The following is a 7,418-nucleotide window of genomic DNA, read 5'->3' as shown; positions in this document are numbered from 1 at the left end:
TTGCGTTCGAAAATATACACGGTGCGCGTGTACTACCGACGAGACGCGAGCCAAGGAAGCCTAGCGCAAGAGTCTTCAACGCATACCGCCTTCCTTGTCTTTGCGTTTGAAGTAAACATTTACAAAACTAAACGCTACACTGAGTTCCACTTCAAATCGTTCTTCCAGCATCCGCGTTGAAGCCAGTTTCAAGCCCATCAACGCCGTGCGCAATGCCGCTGCTTCGAATTGCTTCAGGGTTACCTTTGGGAAGATGGTTAAGCGTTTTATATGGGTAGCATTTTTTAGCGAACTTTCGTGACTTTGAGCGTATCTATCTATCTATCTATCTATCTATCTATCTATCTATCTATCTATCTATCTATCTATCTATCTATCTATCTAGCTGCCTACGACATTTAGCTCTCCTGGCCGTTTGGATAATGGTATCGATACCAAACTTGGCATGGCATAACATGACGGTATGAAGAACATGTTTGACTAGTCATTGATTGATATGTGGGGTTTACCATCCCAAAACCACCATAAGATTATGAGAGACGCCGTAGTGGAAGGCTCCGGAAATGTCGACCACGTGGGGTTCTTTAACGTGCACCCAAATCTGTGCACACGGGCCCACAACAATTCCATCTCCATCGGAAATGCAGCTGCCGCAGCCGGGATTCGAACCCGCGACCTACGGGTCAGCAGCCGAGTACCTTAGCCACTGGACCACCGCGGCGGGGCTGGACTAGTCAGAACATCGAAATCATGACATGCATGTCATGAATGTAATGATTTACATTTCATGGTCCTGTAGCTCTTGCGGTGGTTTCGGTCACATGGCATATTGCAAAACTTGTATGGCATAGCATGATTGCATGGCGAACACAAGCGACAGACCCTAACATGAAATTCATGACGTGCGTGCCATGTAACAACGTGACTACATGCCACGCTTATGATGCGCTGGCGGCTGTTTCGATAGCTTAACTTACACCAAATTTGGTATTACGGGACGTGAATGAATGACGAAGGTGTGATGCTGGTGTAAACATGATAAACGTGAGATGGCCCCACCATGGTGGTCTAGTGGCTAAGATACTCGGCTGCAGACCCACAGGTCGCGGGATCAAATCCCGGCAGTGGCAGCTGCATTTCCGATGGAGGCGGAGATGATGTAGGCCCGTGTACTCAGATTTGAGTGCACGTTAAAGAACCCCAGGTGGTCGAAAGTCCCGGAGCCCTCCACTACGGTGCCTCTCATAATCATATGGTGGGTTTGGGATGTTAAACCCCACAAATCAATCATCAAACTGAGATGCGTGTCAAGTAACTACATTACTACATGCTACGCTCATGATGCACTCGCGGCCGTTTCGCTAGCTTCACATGTACAAAACTCGGTATTACGTGACCCGAACGGACGACATAGGTAAATGACATATCCAAGCTTGATAATCACAACATGTGTCACGTAACAACATGACTACAAGCCACACTAATGATGCGCTCGCAGTCGCTTCGCTAGCTTCACATATGCCAAATTCGGTATCACGTGACGCCAATGAATGAAGAAGGTATGTGACTGGTGCAAACATGATAATCACGAGATGCGTGCCATATAAGAACTTGACTACAAGACACAGTCAAGGTGCCAATACACTTCGACGTGACGTGGTGCGCGTGCTCACCGGCATTCATTTCGTCGTGTCACGCCGTAATTGCCCCGCCAGGCACCGGCCCTGCCATATACTTGCAGGTGCGCGCCACGCTGCGTTGCTTTGACGCATGCGCGTTTCAGCGCATCCGGCGTCCCTCCGTCACAAAAAGAGGAAGACGCAGTGTTGTTTGGGTAACGCATCGGCGCGAAATGCAGCATGTCGCATTTCGCTCCGGTTGCCGTCGGGCCGCGCCGACGGACGCTGTTGGCGCCTGGCGTCAGATTATAGAGTGCTCGCGTTTGGTTAACGTAGCGTCGCTGCTCCCAGCATGCGCGCGCGTCAACGCTACCTTAGGGTATAATGGGCCCTTCATGACGCGGTCGCGGCTGTTTTTCTAGCTCCATATATACCGAATTCGCTGTTACGTTGCGTGAATGGATGATGAGATATATGACTGGTGCAAACATAACAATCCTAAAACGCGTGTCATGTAAAAACATGACATCATACCACGCCCATCGCATGCTCGCGGCCGTTTCGCTAGCTGCACTTATACTAAATTTGGTAGCACGTGACATGAATAGATGACGCAAGTAAACGACATGTCGAAACATTATACTCATGGCACGGAAGCCATGTACAGCATCATTTACCTCAACCTTGGAACGTTGTGCTGATTTAAAGCGACATGTAAACTTTTCTCATTCGTGCATCGCATATCATACATTCCCACTGTATGTGGCATCAGCCAATTTTTTAAACGTGAAGCCTTTTTTTGCAAACTTCAGCGACTATAAGCGTATCTACCTATCTATCTATCTATCTATCTATCTATCTATCTATCTATCTATCTATCTATCTATCTATCTATCTATCTAACCGCCACCGACATGTAGCTCTCCTGGCCGTTTTGATAATGGAATCCATACCAAACTTGGTGTGACACACATGACTATACGAAGAACATATTTGACTAGGCATAATATAGAAATTACATTCATGTCACGAATGTCATAATTTACATTTAGTGGTCCTGCAGCTCTCGCGGTGGTTTCATTTACAAGGCGTGTTGCTAAACTTGTATGGTATGACATGACCGCGTGGTGAACACAAGCAACAGGCCCTAACATGAAAATCATGACATGCGTGTGATGTAACAACATGCCTACTTTCCACACTGATGATGCGCTCGTGGCCGTTTCGCTAGCTCCACATGTACCAAACTCGGCAGTACGCGACGCCAATGAATGACGAAGATATGTGACTAGTGCGAATATGATAAGAATGCGATTCGTGTCGTGTGAGACCATGAATACATGCCACAACCAAGACGCCAATACACTTCGCGGTGACGCGGTGTGCGTGTTCGCCAGCGTTCATTTCGTCGCGTCACGACGGCGTTGCCACGCCACTCGCCGGTCCTGCCATATACTCGCAGGCGCGCGCCAAACTGCGTTGCTTTGACGCATGCGCGTTTCATCGCGTCCAGCGTCCCTCCGACACGAAATGAGGGAGACGCCGTGTTGTCTGTGTAACGCATTGGTGCGAAATGCAGTACGTCGTATTGCGCGCCTGTTGCCGTCGGGTCGCGCCGATGGACGTTGGTCGCGCCTTGCGTCAGACTATAAGTGCTCACGTTTTGATAACGTAGCGTCGCTGCGCCCCGCGTGCGCGCGCGTCAACGCTAGAATGGAGTATATCTTTCCCTTTATGATGCGCTCGTGGCTGTTTTGCTAGCTCCATATGTACCAAATTTGGTGTTACGTGACATCAGTGGATGACGAAATATATGACTGGTGCAAACATGATAATTGTGACACGATCGTCATGTAGGAACATGACAACTTACCACGCTCATAGCGTGCTCGCGGCCGTTTTGCTAGCTCCACATAGACTAAATTTGGTATCACGTGACGTGAATAGATGACGAAGGTAGACGACACGTCGAAACATTATAGTCATGGCACGGAAGTCATGCAGCGCATCATTTAGTTTCACCCCGTAACGTTGTGCTGATTTAAAAGTGACATATCAACATTTCTCATTCGTGCTTCGCGTATCATTCATTAGCACTCTACGTGGGATTTGCCCCATTTTCTTGGCTGATTTTTATACAGCCGCTGAAATAAAGCTTTGTACCCACGTGAGTATCCATAATAAGGGCGCTATAGCCCCATTTATATGGCTACTCGCGTGGGTACAAAGAGTGGGTACATAGACTAACCATAATAATGGCGCTATAGCGCCATTATTACAGCCACTCGCGTGAAAAGTATATATACTTCTTCAAGGGGAGGATACCGTAAACCGCGTGCTCTGAAGTGCTGTAACCACCTTCTCGCACAGTAGGAAAATTGTTTAACAGCGAAATCAGATATGACAAGCTGAAACAAAAAAAAATGGCAGCATATCCACGGAGTGAATGATGGAGAGTGGGGCGAAGCATTCGTCCGTCCATGCGTCCGTCTGTGTGACCGTCCATGCGTCTGTTTGTGCGCCCGTCCCTGCGTTCTTTCATGCATCCGCCCCTGCGTCCGTTCATGCGTTCATCCATGCATCTGTTTGTGTGTCCGTTCGTTCATCTATTCAACACTCTAAGTCCCACCATCTCGCATCTTTTTATCATATATTCCCCATATAGAAGCACCGCCATCCAGCGGACATTCCAAGGACTAAACGAGAGGTGGCACACGCACACTTTCTTACGGCCTGCGCTTTGGGTCCACTTCCCACCTTTAACCACCTCGAGTTCATGGTATATTCTAGTTCACTGTATTCATGGCACTGCGACCAAACGCTCGCTAAACCTTTCGAAAACCAAGGAGGTTACGCCCAGCGAGTATAACGTAGCAACCTTTCCCTGTCAGATAGGGCTCAATTTACATGCCAATGGCTGCTAATGAGAAATGAGAGACAGGAGAATTCGGCTTTTACTTTCTTACGGCTTGCGCTTCGTATCTACTTCTCATTTTTAACCACCTTGAGTTCATTCATGGTATATACAAGTTCATTGTATTCATGGCACTGCGGCTCAACGCTCGCTAAACCTTTCTAAAGCTAAGGAGGTTACACCCAGCGAGTATAATGTAGCATCCCTTTCTTGTCCGATAGTGCCCAATGTACATGCCAATGGCTGCTAATGGGGATCGCAGCGTGCGCGTTGACTAAAAGCCGAATGCTCATGTCTCTCATTCCCCATTAGCAGCCATTGGCATGTACATTGAGCACTATTTTTTATTGTTGAACAACGCACAGAAGAAATCTCTGACTGGCACCAACTTGGAGGTCAAGTGTTATATCCATTTCGGGTATGTGCCACTGGTGGTTACATACGAGGGACGCCCAAGCATCGCCATAAGGATCTTCGCCCCTAAAAAACGATCCGCGCGATGGTGTTTTGATAAAGTATTCGATGATTTGCGTCGTCAATTACATCGTTGCCTAGGTCGCATTCATGCGTGCAAGTCATTGGTTGAGCTGTTAGCAACACCACTCACTGCATCGTACTCAAGGAGGCGTGCTATTTGCTGCGCCATCAGTGACATCGTTCATCTCTTCGCCGCCGTGTCACTTAGCTCGGGCGAAGCACTTTGAACTTGCAACCACCACTTAGGGAGTGCACAGATCGTACAAACTGCGAACGACAGACAAATTTTCAAGAAGAGCGCCGACAACTAATGTGTGTGAGAGTTCAAGTTTGCCGAGGCTATGCATTGTGGACACAAGAACACTCTGTGGTGGCCAAGCACAAGCTAGTTACAGCGCCGTAGTAATGATGAAAATATTATAATATGAAACTTTAAAGGAAACGGGGAGGGTCCCTATTCCAGGATTCCTACGGTAACCTCTGCGACAGGCCAGGCCCTGAAAATCTCTTCTCTATCTCTGTCTTATGAACAGGACGCGAATACCTGAAGCAACAACGCTGGCCAGTGAAAATGACAGGGAAAAAGAGAATTTCTCAAATCCTGCATGACACGCCGTGACGCCTTTTTTCTATCACTTTATGACGCATTTATTTGATGCCTTTATATGAATCACTCGCTGACTGTATATAGGATTTATTGGGTACCCGAGGCTTCAGTGTCCGTGTCCTCAGTTTTTGAGCCTCTCACGTGATTTGTAGTTCTCGAGTATATATATGTATTTTTTGCTAAATTGTGTAGGGTGCAATCTGCGGAACCCTTGTATCATCAAAGAAGCTGATGAATGATCCTTCGGTAATGTTGAACAGCAGTTCCTGGTGGCCACGCTTTTTTCGTTTGTCATGCATCTTTTGCAACAATCTGGCCTTGATTTCAAAGCGCTGCAGTTAGAACTTGAGCGCTGTGAACTTCGTGTGAACTGACTTCTTCCGTTTTGTTTCTGGTGGATTTTTGTATGTTTGTTTCTTTTGGGTTTTTTCCCCAATGCTGGGTCATCAAACAAAAATGGCGGCATTTTCTGAATAAATAAAACATTATGAACTCAAGTGTTTTTGCGAACTTCTTCTGCTAGAGCTCCGTGGAAAAAGTACACAGAAAGTATGCAGTCATCGCATCAGATCTGAGAATTCCCTCATCCGACGCGTCACATGATCAGTATACAATAAATAAACAGAGGAGCAAAAAAACTAAAAAAATGCTAATGCATCTCACTGAAATTTCGTATGGATGAAGTAAGAACATTTGTAGAACACTCCGGAGGTGCCACGCAGAAGCTCCAGATAGACAGAGCGAGAAACCGGCGAAAAATGCTCCGGAGGCACCGGGTAATCACTCCGGCAAGCCGTAGCAAAAGGCCGTTAAAAAATCCTCTGGCGGCGCCACACAATTGCTCCAGCTGGCTGGAGTGAAATATCAGTGATAAGTCCTCCGGATGTGCCATGCAATTGTTCCTGCCAGCCGTACTAAATATTTTCCTCCGGAGGTCTGGAGCAAAAATTTTTGTCCCACCTCGTAGTAATTTTTTTACAGTGTAATACACATGATTCACACGCCTCGTGCTGTTCAGCGTATTCAGTAAGCGAAAATTCTGTTCTTTAACAATGCTGGCCATAGATAGATAGATAGATAGATAGATAGATAGATAGATAGATAGATAGATAGATAGATAGATAATAAAATAGATAGATGGATAGATAGACAGATAGAGAGATAGATAGATAGATAGATAAATAGATAAAAAGTTAGATAGATAGATAGATAGATAGATAGATACATAGACAGATAGAGAGATGAATAGATAGATATATAGATAGATAGATTAATAGATAGATGAATAAAGAGGTAGATAGATAGATAGATAGATAGATAGATAGATAGATAGATAGATAGATAGATAGATAGATAGATAGATAGATAGACAGATACATAGATAGATAGATAGATAGATAGATAGATAGATAGATAGATAGATAGATAGATAGATAGATAGATAGATAGATAGATAGATAGATAGATAGATAGATAGATAGATAGATAGATAGATAGATAGATAGATAGATAGATAGATAGATAGTGTCCACGCAAAGGACCGGCAGAGGAAAGAAGGGTCAACACTAGTTGGTGCATTCCATATACTCATACTTTTTTGCAGGATTCCACTTGCGGAATCCGTAAATATGACAATAGTGTTGGTAGAAGTTAACGGACGAACATTTCTCTTCATGAATAGTGCTTGCCTCAAACACAATTCATGGCTTTCACTTACGTCACTTGACGTCAATGCTCGAAGTCATTCGGCAACAATCGCAATATTGGTGCAGAGCAATTCGGTCATAGTGTGAAACCTTGT

Source organism: Rhipicephalus microplus, chromosome 6 (genome assembly GCF_043290135.1).
Source record: "Rhipicephalus microplus isolate Deutch F79 chromosome 6, USDA_Rmic, whole genome shotgun sequence".
NCBI lineage: Eukaryota > Metazoa > Arthropoda > Arachnida > Ixodida > Ixodidae > Rhipicephalus > Rhipicephalus microplus.
Note: the sequence above shows the minus strand (reverse complement) of the source record.